Source organism: Lygodium microphyllum, chromosome 28 (assembly GCF_053477565.2).
Source record: "Lygodium microphyllum isolate KBCC chromosome 28, Lygodium_microphyllum_v1.1.10, whole genome shotgun sequence".
In the NCBI taxonomy this organism is placed as follows: Eukaryota; Viridiplantae; Streptophyta; class Polypodiopsida; order Schizaeales; family Lygodiaceae; genus Lygodium; species Lygodium microphyllum.
The window spans coordinates 117,015,345-117,029,942 of record NC_141162.1 but is presented as its reverse complement, the minus strand read 5'-3'; positions in this window follow the sequence as shown (position 1 = coordinate 117,029,942).

The following is a 14,598-nucleotide window of genomic DNA, read 5'->3' as shown; positions in this document are numbered from 1 at the left end:
TCTGTTCTCCTTTTTGTCCTTGGGTTAGGGCCGTACCCTATTAACCCAACTTAACCAATACCTTAGGTTTTATTAACAGTAAATCATGGCGACCATGTCCCTTCAAATTACTGATTGGTCCTTTGCTTCCAAGCAAATACCTAATTTCTCTTAACTTGGCAATTTTTCCCAAGAAATGTGATATAACAGGATGACTACTCATCCTCTTGCAAGTTAAACTTGCGCAAGAACCTACCAATCTCATTCCAAGGAATTGGAAACTCTATTGTGATCAAACCACAAGATCATGCGACGTTGCAACTTGTTGCACAAGTGTCGCATCTATTCCATGGGATCATTTCACCCATCGAACGGTGTCAAGTCATATACATGAAATATTGAAAAAAATATCCCTATTTGTTCCTTATATACATGACCAATGATCAAATTCTACAATCAAAACCTTCAAACAATGTCAACTCTTTAATAATACAAGTGTCACTTGTCATTTCTTAATCAAAATATTTTTTATAATCTGGTTAAAAGAAAAGATACTATATTATTACTTACAATGATCGAGAAAACAATATTTAAAAGGAAACTCAAATATATCAAATATCAAGTTTAAGCAAATACATGTCACATATAGTTCAAAAGTCACACTTGAACTATAGAGAATATACCATGACTTGCCCTCCTCAATCTCCTTATATTCACTCACACAACCAAAAATGGAGATCTCATAATATAGTAATCTATTTATTGAGAGAGAGAGATGTGAATGTTCTGACTATTGTGTAGTGTATATAACAATTAATTAGATGCACTAAATTGTATAGTAATTTAGTAAAATGTAAACTTGTGCAATTGGTATCTATATTATATAGAGCAATATACTATACATAAATGGAAAGTACTAAAAAGTCGCACTGGAATCCTAGAGAATATAGCACGACTCACCCTCCACATCCTCCTAAATCTCTTTACTCTCACTCACACGACTAGAAATGGAGATCTTATAATACAATAATCTATTTATTGAGAGAGAAATAGATGTGAATGTTCTGACTATTTTGTAGTGTGTACAAGAGTTAATTAGTTGCAATAAATAGTGTACTAATGTAGTAAATTGTATACTTATGTAATTTGTATCTATAGTATATAAAGCAATAGGCTATATACCAATGCATTACACAAGAGACAAAGAGGGAGCTCATGAGCTATCATAAAAAGCTACCTTACAATCACCATTATTTCTAAGGCAAAAAGTGAAACTTTTCATATTGTTTTTTGGAATCACAAATCTTTTAGATGGTAAGAACTGCCTTTAATTTGTAAGAAACGTTTCTTACAAGTTTTGTATTTTTAGAAATGAGTTTTCATGTAAGTATGGCACACTAGGACTGTGTTTTGCTCCCTTCACTGTTGCCCACATCATGCTACATGGAGAACTACATTTCACTCCCTCCACTATTGATCTTCATCAATCCAGACATTGCAATCAACTTGAGCAACTTTGATGCCACAAATTCCTCATGGAAACATGAGATCATTGCATCTCTTCATTTGTAGTTTATTTATACTATATATTTATGTATTCATTCACTACTACTATTTTTCATACACACTATTGTCTCCACTACAAACCTTAACATTTATCTACATGATACCAAAGCAAAGATACTCTTGAGAAAAAGAACCCCATTCCTTGTGAAGAGCACAAGGCCTTCTAGGGAGTGATGAGACTATTGACATCTAAGATTCTTATGTTCCCCTACAACATTTGGGAGATAACTCTTATCTTCTACTTTCAACTTGCCCTCCCATTCAGGTTTGCATCCTCAATGTTATGGCATCCTTCACTCCAAGTTGCAACACTAACTATTGGATGCACCTACTACTACAAGGCAAGTCACTCCACATTAGCTTGTCATCATCAACTATTACTCCCCACCCCACCAAAGAATGTGTCTTCCTAATGACACCCCTTGTAACAACTCATTGTCCTAGGTAACACAAATCATTATATATCAATTATTGGAGTATTATGCTTAAGATAATAAGATACCTATGACATACATTAAGTCATGTCCAACACCTAGAAACCATGATACCACGTAGGCCTATAGGCCTTTGGGAGATCAATACAACCAACTATGGAGGTTCCCCTATCTATATTTAGATTCAATGGCTTCCACCACACTCAACTCCATGCTTTGCTCCATCAGGGCAGAATAGAGGTTTTAAGATACCCTTACCTTTGCAATGTACTCCACCAATGTTGTGGTCGACTATCCATGGCTCTACAAGCACTACACATTCTCCACATACTAATTCCACCATGAGCATCTAGAAGATCCTTTGTGATAGTCCTCCCTCTTAACTCGCTTATCTACCCAGTATTAGACCTTAAATAGTTACCTACACCTACCTCACAAGAGCCCCAATACAAACTACCTTCTTTGGTGCTCTTAAGGAATAGTCACGATTCCTTGGAGGCCAAATTGATTTATTTTTGATTCCCCATCTATTCTTTCTTATCAGAGGAGGATTGTTAACCGGTAGACGAACAAGGTGGAAAATCTGGAAAAGCTAAAGTAGAAGGACAAAGGCCAAGGCAAAGTGAAACAGAAGACAAAGACGCACAAGGAAAAGCGCAAGTCAATAATTTTGTAAAAGAGCGCAAGCGCATCATGATTGAATTTAAGGAGTGCCATGCTCTCACCCGTGCAATTTGTAAAGGTAGATGGGCGGTAGGAAGAAAGCTAGGAAAATAGGAGGACAATGGAAAAAAGGACCTAGGCCATGGCCGGCCATGTAAAAAAGGGGATAAGGGGATGACTACCCAAAAGGGATTTAGGATTTTGTATATAAAGTTGAAAAGTGAATGAGAAGCTCATTCTTGTGTGTGGCCAAAAGTGGGTCTCCTCTTCTTCTTCTTCTTCTTCTTATTCTTCTTCTTCTTGCTTGCTTTAGCTTGTGCTTGAGAGAGGGAGTGTGAGAGTGTGAGGGAGTAAGCGTGTGAGGGTGAGGGACCGTGGAGGAGAAGCTCTCCATCTTCTCCTCTCTTCTTCTCTTCTCTTCTCTTCTCTTGTCTTGCTCGTGGCTATGGAGCTTGGAGCATGGAGCTTGAGGATGGAGCTTGCTTGAAGCTTGCACTTGGATCATGGAGCTACCGGAGTGCACGGGCGAGGAGGTACCTCAATCGGCATGGAGGTAAGCTCACTACACCCGTAGATATGGATGGCGCGCCGACTATGTGAAAGGTAGCCATTAGTACTTGGCTTGGAACGCTTGAAACAATAAGCGGTTCGTGGGTCTTGGCGGTTGAGTGAAAGCTCCCACATTTTGGTTCCGTTTTGCCAGGACCAACGGATTCAAGCCTTGAGCACTTGCACGCTTTGAATCGAGCATTGAAGTAGGGTTTTCCCCGAACTGGTGCTTGAGGTAGATAGGTAGAAAGCGAGGGAGTTTGAAGAGGTATTCAATCTCCTTAGCAAGTAGGTTTTTGTTGTTTTGGACTTGGGAAAGCATGATGGAGTAGTGTAGATATTTTTCTTATAAATTTTTCTTGCATTTAGAAAGGATAAAAGCAAAACATTGAAGCAAATAGTAGGGTTTTTTGTTGATGTATAACAGGCTGAAACAGAAAAAAGAATGGCAAGAAATGAAATTTTGGGTTAAATGTTAGTAAGGGAAGCGAGATTGAAGTAAGTGCAGACTTGGACAGAGTGATAAGGGGCCAAGAGTGGCAAGAAAGGCCACATTGGGCATTGCAAGGTTTCAAGAGAGCAGGAGAGAGGAAGAAAGCTTCGTTGAGTGGATCCACTTCGATCTTGCCATCCGGGAGATATTTGCCCAGCCCAAGTAATTCTACACCTTCCCCTACATGAGTAGGTTGGATCTAGAGCTGCTCGACCAGTGGGAAGGCCTCCAATGCTCGGTGCGGCAAATTTGGTAAAGTCCAACGAAAAAAAACGCACCGCGCTCGGCGTGTCCAAGTGACGGTGATTCTAGGCCGAGTCCCAGAATCGGCCCTCGGACCGCTCAGCCATTCGGTCCTCGGCCCATTACCACTCTCGAACCACTTGACCGGCCCACTCAACTCGGACACCCACCGCTCGGCCCGTCCGAATTCGACATTCGGACCAACTTCGAAATTCGGCCTCGACCCACTAGACTCGGCCCACCTGACTCAACCCTCGGTCCACTCGGCCCGCGGACAACCAGACTCGGACTGGCCGAATTTGACATTCGAACCAGTTACATTCGGCCCTTTCCACTCGGCCCTCAGAGGCGGTCCAAATCGAACACTCAACCCTTGCAATTTGGACCTGTTGGGCCGAATTTAGATTTTTTCAAGTTTTAACCTGTATACCGTGAAATTGACCGAGAGACCATATAGAGCCAAAACCATATCATAGATCGATCACTAGGCTGAAACTTAAAGCAAGTAGTTCAAAATTGTCTGTAGACGGCCCCCTCTGCACCTCCCCCAAGTCGGTTGGAGAGAAAACGCATGCCATGACAGGTCCTCCAAATTGGACCCTAGTGTAGTAATGGCTCTACACGAGCATGGATTATCACTTGCAAAAGAGCAACCAAAAGCCCATACCCAAACAGAGAGAAACAGAGACCCTAGAACCTCAATGGGCCAAGCTAGCCAACAAGGGCAAAAAGACCACACTGCAAAAATACATACGTGTTGCATTCGAACTACATCTAGTCAAAGAGAAAAGCAACAACATCAAGCTACAATAGCGAGAATGACTAGATATGACAGTCCTGATGATAGATGCTCCTTAAATCGCACTGCACTGACGATCCAAGACACCAGTGGAGAATCCACATCTGGTCGTACAGCTGGAGACTCAAGGGCATTTGTCGGAAGGCTTAAATTTACAAGCCAAGACCCGAGAGATAAAGACATAGTACCACACCTGCTTATCTTAGGGTCAAACTCACCGCGAAAAGAGAGCACACCATCGATGCTCTGATTGATGAAGGAGTAGATTTCAATATCTTGACCTATGAAGCATGGACCCTACCAGGCCAACCAGAGCTCACACAGACTAATGCAACTCTTAGCCCTTACGAGGCACACCCACGACACTCATAGGAAAATGCAAAATCCTTGCAACAATTGAAACTGAAAGCTTGCCTATCCTATTTCATGTTCCTCCAAATAGAGCTAATTACGGTAAGGAAACCCTCCTAGGAAGACCCTTCAAAAGGGTGACCAAGTGTGAGGCCGACTATGTAGCACAAAGGATACACCTGACACTACCAGGTGTGAGGATAGTCAACCTTTAGCAAGGGTGACCTCATAGAACCTCGAGGGAAAGGCAAGGAAGGTGCTGACATAACAGTCAAGCCTGCTAACGAGAGCAAGAACTTGTTAGAAGAGTTTATAGAAGCACAGGTCGAACAACGAGAACCAGTGAGTGAGACCATGTCTGAAACAAGAAGGTCAGGAGACAATGCCAAGGACAGGCTTTGAACTTACAAATATTGTAGAAGACCCCAAAAGAAGCCCAAGCCTTATAGACGAAGGCATCGACGGAGGGTCAGCACAACACCACGATGGATGTCCAAAGCGTTGCTATGTGCTCAAGGATATTACGTAGGTAACCGATGGATTTGGGTGTCAAAACCCCTTGCTAAACCTCCTTTGTCGATTGAAGGCCAGATTGTATCAAGAGCAAAGAAGCGTAGGAGAAGATCTAAACGAAAGACCAAGTCTCAAGTCAAAAACATTGGAGTGACTGAGCCCCTCACGGTCGAAATCAAGAAACCAAACGGGACCAATCGGAGGGTAGATCCTCAACCTAGCGTGCTTGACAAGCAGATATCAGATGTAATCGTTGAGGATACGCAAAAGCCACTAGTGCCCAGGGAGTCTTTGATTTCCCAAGAGGACAACATGCATCATAAGCACAACATTGCTCATGGCAAGGTTAAATACTCAACAAAGCAAATAGCAAAATCATCTAACAGCCATGAGCAAATCTCCCAACCAGTGTCAAAGCCACTTAAGAGTCCTAGATCTCCTACACCCTCTTTTCCCAAACGGACACAGAAAGCACAACATCAGTCGTCAAGGGCGGTTGCTCAATCCCAATCTCTATCTCCATCTAAGCTTCCAAATGTCCAAGAGGCAGGACATGACACCACCCTTAGCTCTCAACCTAAGAATATGCCTGTGCAATCCACCGTGGCTAGCTCAACTGATGCTCGATCTATACAAGCGAATGCTCTAAGGGCAACAAAAGACACGACCACTTCCAATTGACCTAAGGACTTGACACCGCAATCCACCAATAGTAGCAAGTCTACTGAACTAGTTGCTACTACTTCCAATCAAGGATCACAGCAATCACATCCTTTGGCCATGACAATGCCCCTTGCGGAACGTGTCCTTAGTAGTTTACTTGTGGAGGAGGGGTCATAACCAACTTCCTTAACAACTCTAGCACTTCCAAAGCGCTTAAAGCCTAGGCTGGAGGAGTTAAACAGAAGGGAATTGGCTGAAGAGCTAGACTCTCCAAAAAGAGAGACAGTTGTACCCTCACAACCTAGCAAGGCTATTCAACAGGCCACGGCTATACCCGATTATGACACACTAGAGAAAGAGAATGCTGAGGCCCAGCCAAGCACATCAATGACTGGCCTAGTCGAATGTCCCGAGTCTTCAAGGGATACACCTTGATTGCCTAAGAAAAAGAAGAGAAAAGAAAGAAAACAACAACGGCAGTTGCAACTGGCTGTAGACCCCAAGAACATTGAAACCGAGAGTGCCGAAGAGCTGAGGAATAAAGCATCGAGAACATCCACCAATGAACCCATTGATGTCTCCTAATAGTGGTGAAACCTCAGACACATCCGTGTGCTCTGAAAAATCAAAGCAGTTGTTACTATCAATGGTTGCTTTCAACACTCAATTCATCGACAATAGGACTCGCATTGACCAATCAAGAGTGGATACAACACTGTCACAACAGGGTGACAAATTTATACCAATCACATCCAAGGAGAACCATAATGCAATAACAAAGTCTCAGGAGAAACATGAAAACCCCAAGAGCATAAGCAATCCTAGCGTTGACCAATCTTGCTCGTCTAGGCCTTAGCTCCCAGCTATGCTAAAGCCAAGGCAAACTCCTAGAACCTTGCATGAGATAGCAACCGAGCGAGCCCTCGTTGAACATAGAAGTGTCGCAGAATGCTTAACCGAGTTGGATGCTAAGCTCAAAGTGTTCGCACGTGCCTATGTCCTAGCAGACATGGGTGCATTCCCTAAAGAGCAACTTGAAGAATACTTGCCATTTCCCCTATCCTCGAAAGAGCAAGAACATCTTGACGAGCACTATGACAGGCTCCTGCATGAACCCATGTGACTCACCTCTGACGAGGAAGCCGACGAACTACGCTTAATTGTAACATTCAATGATGTGCTTTGCCAACCAAATCTCTTAGAGATAGAGCAACTAAAGCGACAATCAGAGGGTCGAAGTCAATTTGAACAACGTTGGTTTGAAAACCGCATTGCAATGGCCGAACTAGGAGCCCAGATTCTCAAAGAAGAGATTGGCCAAATGGCGGTCTCAAAGAGACCCAACCTATGTGGCACCAACTTCCTTTCGAGTGCTGACTGCCATTCGAGGTACGGACTTAGCTGAAACTAGCCAAGAGAACTCTTTGACTGATAAGGAGGAGCTACATGTTGCAAGTAGACTCGGACAAGGTACCATGATACTTGACGTTACAAAATACATGATGTTATTAAGAAGGCTGCCACAAGTACTGGATGCGTGTGCCACACTCCAATACAATCTTGAGTTCTACAATTGGCTTTTATCCTCGTGAAGTGACATGGATTCGTAAATATGTATATAAATAAACAATGACTTTTGTGACCATGTATAGATAAGTTAAACACACACAAGCAATGATAGTCAATCGCAGAGAGAAGAGTTGGGTTTGACAGATTGAGCTCCTCAGGTCCTCCTCTCACCACGCTTTTAGAAGTCGTGTAACAATTCCCGCCTCCAGGAGGAGGGCATACAACCCTCATTATCGCCATAGGAAGCCCTAACCAACATCTCTGATGGTGTAGATGGAACACCGTCCCTTTTTATACACATTTCCCCTTTTTTCAGTCTGTCCTTCCAGGGATGAGCGCCACTCCACTCCATGACAACCAATCCACGCAACTTAGCATAAGCCAAGATCTACTAATGGCTGAAGGCAAAACGAACATCATCATGGGGGCCACCCCTCTACAACAAACATTGCATGCCTCACCTCTCCCGTCCTCATCATATGCGCTTGATAACCCACTGTATAATCCCTTCTATGCGAATAGTTTTATCCTGCCTCAAGGCCTAATCCTTGGTTCGCATTTTGCAGGTCCCCCTATGATAGCCGACATGGAGCACCCAGTGCAGCTTTCTTGCAAGGACGCTATCCGCCGTCAAAGGGAGCATGTAGCAGAAGCTCCTTTGCCAGAACACTACGTACCTACCCTTAAAAGGTATGCAAAGAAACGAGGCCCTAAACGACACCGCCCAGGTTGTAGACCGAAAACCCCCCAAGCTAAGAGGACCAGAGCCCAAGGGAGCACACAAGGCGTGGCAACACCGGTCGTGCGGGCCCCCTACAAACACTCCAGCACCAAGTGCTCGAAAGAGGAGAGGGCAGCTCAAGACAAGCAAGAATTTAACGCATTGTTTAAAAGCATTCTAGAAACAGTTGCGGCCAGGGACTACACCATCCGAGTCCCAGCCGACATCTTCCCTGCCCAACCTCACAGGAGCCTTGCACCAACAGAACCTCACTCGCTCGACCACTCGAACCTCGCCTCGCCTTGAACAAATAGAGTAGCCCCATGTTGTATAAAAGGCTTATCAAATGCTACCTGGCCATGACTTTTTGTCTCTAAAGGATTATGTGCTGACATGTGCCCCAATTGTACAAACTTTTCATATCTGTGTTTACTATGTTTCACGTCTTTAGCAAAAAAAAAAAGATAATCAAGCGCATGTGATAAGTATCTAAGTCAACACCATGGAATTCAGATAAGTGATGTCTCCTTGTGTTGCACTGGTTTATTATAGTTATGGCATGTGTCGTGCATGTACTCTCATGAAGTGACAAGTGGATGTAGGATGATGCAGGTCTTTGTACGAAAGTGTTCAATATCCAAGACACCACAAGACCGGCAACCCCACGAAGAGCCGCGACAAAGCCACGCTGCCGAAAGCGAAAATCACCTTTGTGAGTGCCCACGTCGCATGGCCCAAAGCATGAGCTTAACCACTTCCTCTTGCTGGGTTACACTCTACGCCGGACACTCACGACAGCTGTTACCCCAGTTGTACCAATATCGCACATTCCAAAGAGGGTTGCAATATCTCATGTGTATCTCCCCATCTCAACAATTACTTCTCTAACAACGAGACTAGGACACACTCATCACTGTAATATCCATTTCCTGAGCCTTCGAAGCTTGACATTTCACAACCCACTAAAAGGGTGATAGCCTCAACATATTGCAATGGTTATACTCAGGCAAGTCCACAAAAAAAAAAAGAATAAAGAAAGAAAAAAAAAAAGAACAATAAAAATAAAGAAAAATAAAAACGAAAAATAAAAAGCACCCACGATCACAGTACATCACCTAGGGGTCCTCAAATTAGGTACAACCAATGACCTTGGTCGATTGACTCCGTCCCTAGTCCCCTAGCCCTTTAGCATCACCCACAATTGTTCAGGGCACATCAAGGGCAGGACATACCTAGGGAGCTTGTCTCACCTATGGTTAAACCTGTCACCCTGACCCATTTGGATGATTCCCTCTGCACTCTACCTTAATACCATTGCAATCAATTGTGGTAAGCACCGCATGAATGGCCATGAAAAGTACACCGCCCTCATCAAGCAAGTCCAATAGCTTCCAGCTACCGAAAGTGCGGTGTCCCTGTGTTCAATTATGCTACGTCGTGCAGTCACAACGCAAAGGATGTCTCATACACCTTCACATGTACTTCTCAACATGGAGAACTTTGCTTCATCCACACATTGTTACGAGAAACTAGCCTGAGGTCTTCTAACTATGTAATATCTAAGTATACACAAGCACTCACATAATATCTGCACCGAAGTATATACACAGTTTGGGTCCTCAAGTGCAGGAAAATACTCTCAACTTGCGTAGAGTTCGCGACCTGTCTCCCAAACTAATTGAACTATGTCTTGTGCACGATACAGAAGACAAGCACTACCCCTAGGGAGAGACCACCTTGTCAGAGATCATAGCCTGTCCTGTCTTGGAGGGCAGTACCAGCAGCAGCAGTCGGACCAGCAGCAGTCGGACCAGCAGCAGTCGGACTGCCACGTGGCAGTCCGACTGCCTGCAGCTGATTTATTACTGGCTGCGCCCTATTTCTGGCGCCCCAGTTCGTGGCTGTTTTCGACTATTTATAGTCGACGTTTCCAGCAGTCTGTCCATTCTTCTCTGTCGCAGATTACAGACCGGTGCCGTGCAGATTTCTGTCTCTGTTCACAGATTTCAGACAGCAGACAGTGCAGACTGCAGCAGACTTCGAGGTGGACAGCAGGTCGCATCGTCGAGGTGGAGACACGCAGTCCAGCGCACTGCGCCCGTGTATATCTTTGTATTCAGCATTCTTTATACAGCAGATCTTCATTGTCCACTGTCTCTTTCTCTCCCTTCTCTCTCTGCGTTCTCTCTCTCTCAGTCCTACGCTTCCGCACCGCTGCACTCTGACATGGTATCAGAGCAGTGTTTGAGGGCTGACTGAGCGCAGAATCAACCTGAAGAGGAGTTTCCATCGCGACACAAATTTGCGTTTTTTGCGTTTAAGGGCAGACAGGAGGGCTGCGCCTTGGAACAAGGCTGAAACGAGTGTGGGCGCATAGGAAAGGAGTACAGGTGGTGGATTTGCTGCTGTTTACTGCTGTTTGACGCGGAGGAAGTTTGAGTTTTCAACCTAAAAGTGCAGGTTTTGCTTTTTCATCGCCTCCGACGGGTGAAGAAGCTTCGGGACGCGGAAGAGCCTTAGTAGGCTGAGTTTACCCAGTCAGAGGGGGCTGCTTTTGCGTTTGAGAAGGCATTGCAGGTGAAGATGTCTACAGAGATGGACTTGGAGTTCCAGGCGATTATGGACCGGAAGGTGCCTGTCCTACCGGCTCTTCCTACAGATAAGAAGCTCGACGGCGACAACTACCGCATTTGGCGCGTTATGATGTTGGCCATCCTTGAGTCCTATGATTTGGCGGAGTTGGTACAGGAAGATATTGACCGGCCTTCGGTAAGATATGAGTCCAAACTCTCTTCCGATGCTCGTACGGAGTTGGCCAGGGCCCAGTCTCATTGGGACAAACTGAATGCCAGGATTCGATCCTTTCTCTTTCTATCATGCACTACAGCCGTGATCGCTCACATCGAGCACTTGACGGTGGCTCGTGAGATATGGCTGGAGCTTGATCAAATGTACAATCGGATGACCCTAATGAAGAGGGTTTCTTTGGAGGTACAGATGCGGACCTTATCCGTCAATAAGTCTTCTTCGCTAAGGGAACACATTAACAAGCTAAGGCAGCTACAGATGCAGGTTCAGAATGCGGGAAAGCCGATTTCCTCCGAAGACATGGCGATCACACTCGTCCCAGTTGCCGCCACGATTCGGTACATTTTACTCTGCCCTTATTGCTTCGGGGCGAGAGTCTACTCTTCGGTGGGAAGAGTTGGTTCCTATGGTCTTGGACCAAGAGGAACAGTTAAAGGGACAGAATGCTTCCAAGACAGAGGCGTTGACAGGTCAAGCCTCTCAGAAGAAGGGGAAGGACTAAAAGAAGAAGAAGGGGGATAACAAGTCCAAGAAGGACAAGGAGAAGGACAAGGACAAAGACTCCACATGTCATATTTGTGGAAAGACTGGCCATTGGAAGAAGGATTGCCCTGACAAAGACTCGAAGGACACCAAGAAGAAGGAAACCAAGGATGCTGCGATGGCGGCTCCCCAAGCTCGAGAGTGGATTGTTGACAGTGGTGCCTCACGGCACATGACTCCTTTATCAGATGGTGTTGCCCAGCTGCGACCTTCGCGTGGGCAGGTTCTCATTGGAGACAGCTCTTCAGTTTCTATTGCAGGTCGGGGTAAGATGCAGCTTATTCCGGATGGACGAGGTGGCACCCATACCTCAGAGGTTTTGCATGTACCAGGATTAGGGTACCATCTCCTTTCAATTCATAAGATTTGCTCCCTTGGTCTTTTGGTGGAATTTGACAGTTCTACTGTGCGAGTCCTTGATCGTGAATTGAGGAAGGTTCTATCATCTGGATATGAGGAGAACGGCATTTACAAACTGAAGTCTTCCACTGCCCTCTCTTCTCTTCTTCTTACCTCACAGTCACAGTCTGAGTTATGGCATGCTCGGTTTGGTCACCTGAACTATGACTATCTTCGGAGGGCGTCACGTGGACAGCTTGTTCGAGGGTTAACGGATATAGTGGTGAGCCAACAGCCATGTGTCTCCTGCATACGGGGGAAGCAGCATAGAGATGTCATTCCCCACACCGCTTCGCGGCGGTCTACTTCACCGATGGAGTTAGTATCTACGGATCTATGTGGCCCTATGAGGAATGAGTCCCTGCGTGGGAGCTCGTACTTCATGCTGATCGTGGATGACTACAGCAGGATGACATGGGCCTACTTTTTGGCACTAAAGTCAGAAGCTTTCTCGCACTTCAAGGATTGGCTTCTCTTTGAGGAGAACCGATCAGGCCGGAAGTTGAAGACCTTGCGATCCGACAAGGGAGGTGAATTTGTGTCTAATGAATTTGCTCGGTTTTGTGCAGATAGAGGAATTCACCAGGAGTTTGCCAATACCAATACTCCTCAAGAAAATGGTATTCTAGAACGGAAGAACCGCAGTGTGATCGAGATGGCGCGAACCATGATGGAGCATCGACAGACCCCTCAGGTTCTATGGGCCGAGGCTGTGGCTACTGCAGTCCACATTCTTAATCGATCCCCTACTTTGGCCGTGGAAGGGATGACTCCATTTGAGGCTTATTTTGGGACGAAGCCAAATGTTTCTTACTTTCAAGTCTTTGGGTGTGATGCCTATGTTCACATTCCCAAGGCTCACCGTGATAAATTTGAAGCGGCTTCCCGAAAACAGGTATTTGTTGGCTACAGCTCCCAGTCCCAAGGCTACCGACTGTATGATCCCGTCAAGCGGGATGTATATACTAGCCGTGATGTGCGGTTTGTGGAGGTTCCAGCTTCTTCAACGGGTGAGGAGCACCCCGTTCTTGGAGATCCAGGGGAGAGTTTGGCTCCTTCTATAGTTCCACTGGAGCCTGTGCCGTTTGATTATGATTCTGTTTCTGACACAGAGTCTACTGTTCCACCAGATCCTTCTGCGGAGTTACCACCGGTGGACATTCCTAAGTCTTCTACTGATGGAGAACGACGAGGGGAGGTTCGGCCTCCTCCTCGCTGGGCCCGTGACACACTCCGTGATTCAGGGATCGAGGGGGTTCCTGAGGAGTGGGGACCGCAGGATGGTCCGCGGCGGTCACGGAGGCACCAGGCGCATTCTTCGGAGCTTGTTTGCTCCAATTATTGTTTGATGTCCCGTGTTATGCAGGATCGAGAGCCCACCTCCGTGAAGGAGACTTTACAGTCCGCCCCATGGAAGCAAGCTATGGAAGCTGAGTTGGAGGCTATTGAGAGGAATGGCACTTGATCACTTGTGCCACGCCCCCCGAAGAAGAAGGTGATTGGAGTCAACTGGGTCTTCAAGACCAAATATCTCAGTGATGGTACTTTGGATAAGCACAAGGCTCGCCTTGTTGCTAAGGGTTTTGCCCAGCGCCCAGGGATTGACTGTCATGACACCTTTGCCCCCACCGCTCGTATGGCAACCATTAGAGCTGTTCTTGCTTTGGCTGGCCATAGGAGATGGCCTGTTTATTAGTTGGATGTGAAGTCGGCCTTCCTGAATGGTGATTTGAAGGAGGAGATCTACGTTGAGCAGCCTCCTGGCTTTGGTTCTTCAGATGGGAAAGTCTACAGGTTGAAGAAGGCCCTGTATGGTCTCAACCAGGCCCCGCGAGCTTGGAACGAGAAGATTGATTCGTTCCTCCAGACTCAGTTGGGATATCGGCGGTCCAAGGCCGATCCGCAGTTGTATGTTCACACTTCCGAGGATGGTTATGTGCTGTTTGTATTATATGTTGATGATTTGATTGTCACAGGTGATGATGCACAGCAGGTCCAGGAGACAAAGTCAGCTTTACATCGGACGTTCGAGATGACGGATTTGGGGCTACTCCACTTCTTTTTAGGCCATGAGATTTATCAGTCTCAGAGGGGGATCTTTCTCTCCCAACAGAGATATGTACAGGAGCTCTTGGTGACTTTTGAGATGGAAGATTGTCGGGCCCTCTCTACTCCTATGGATCCGAACTGGAAGGCCACTTCCCATTCAGCTTCTCCTTTGGCGGATGCGTCCCGCTATCGACAGTTGATAGGGTCTTCGATTTGGCTTCTCAACACGACGGTTGATCTATGTTTTGCTGTTGGG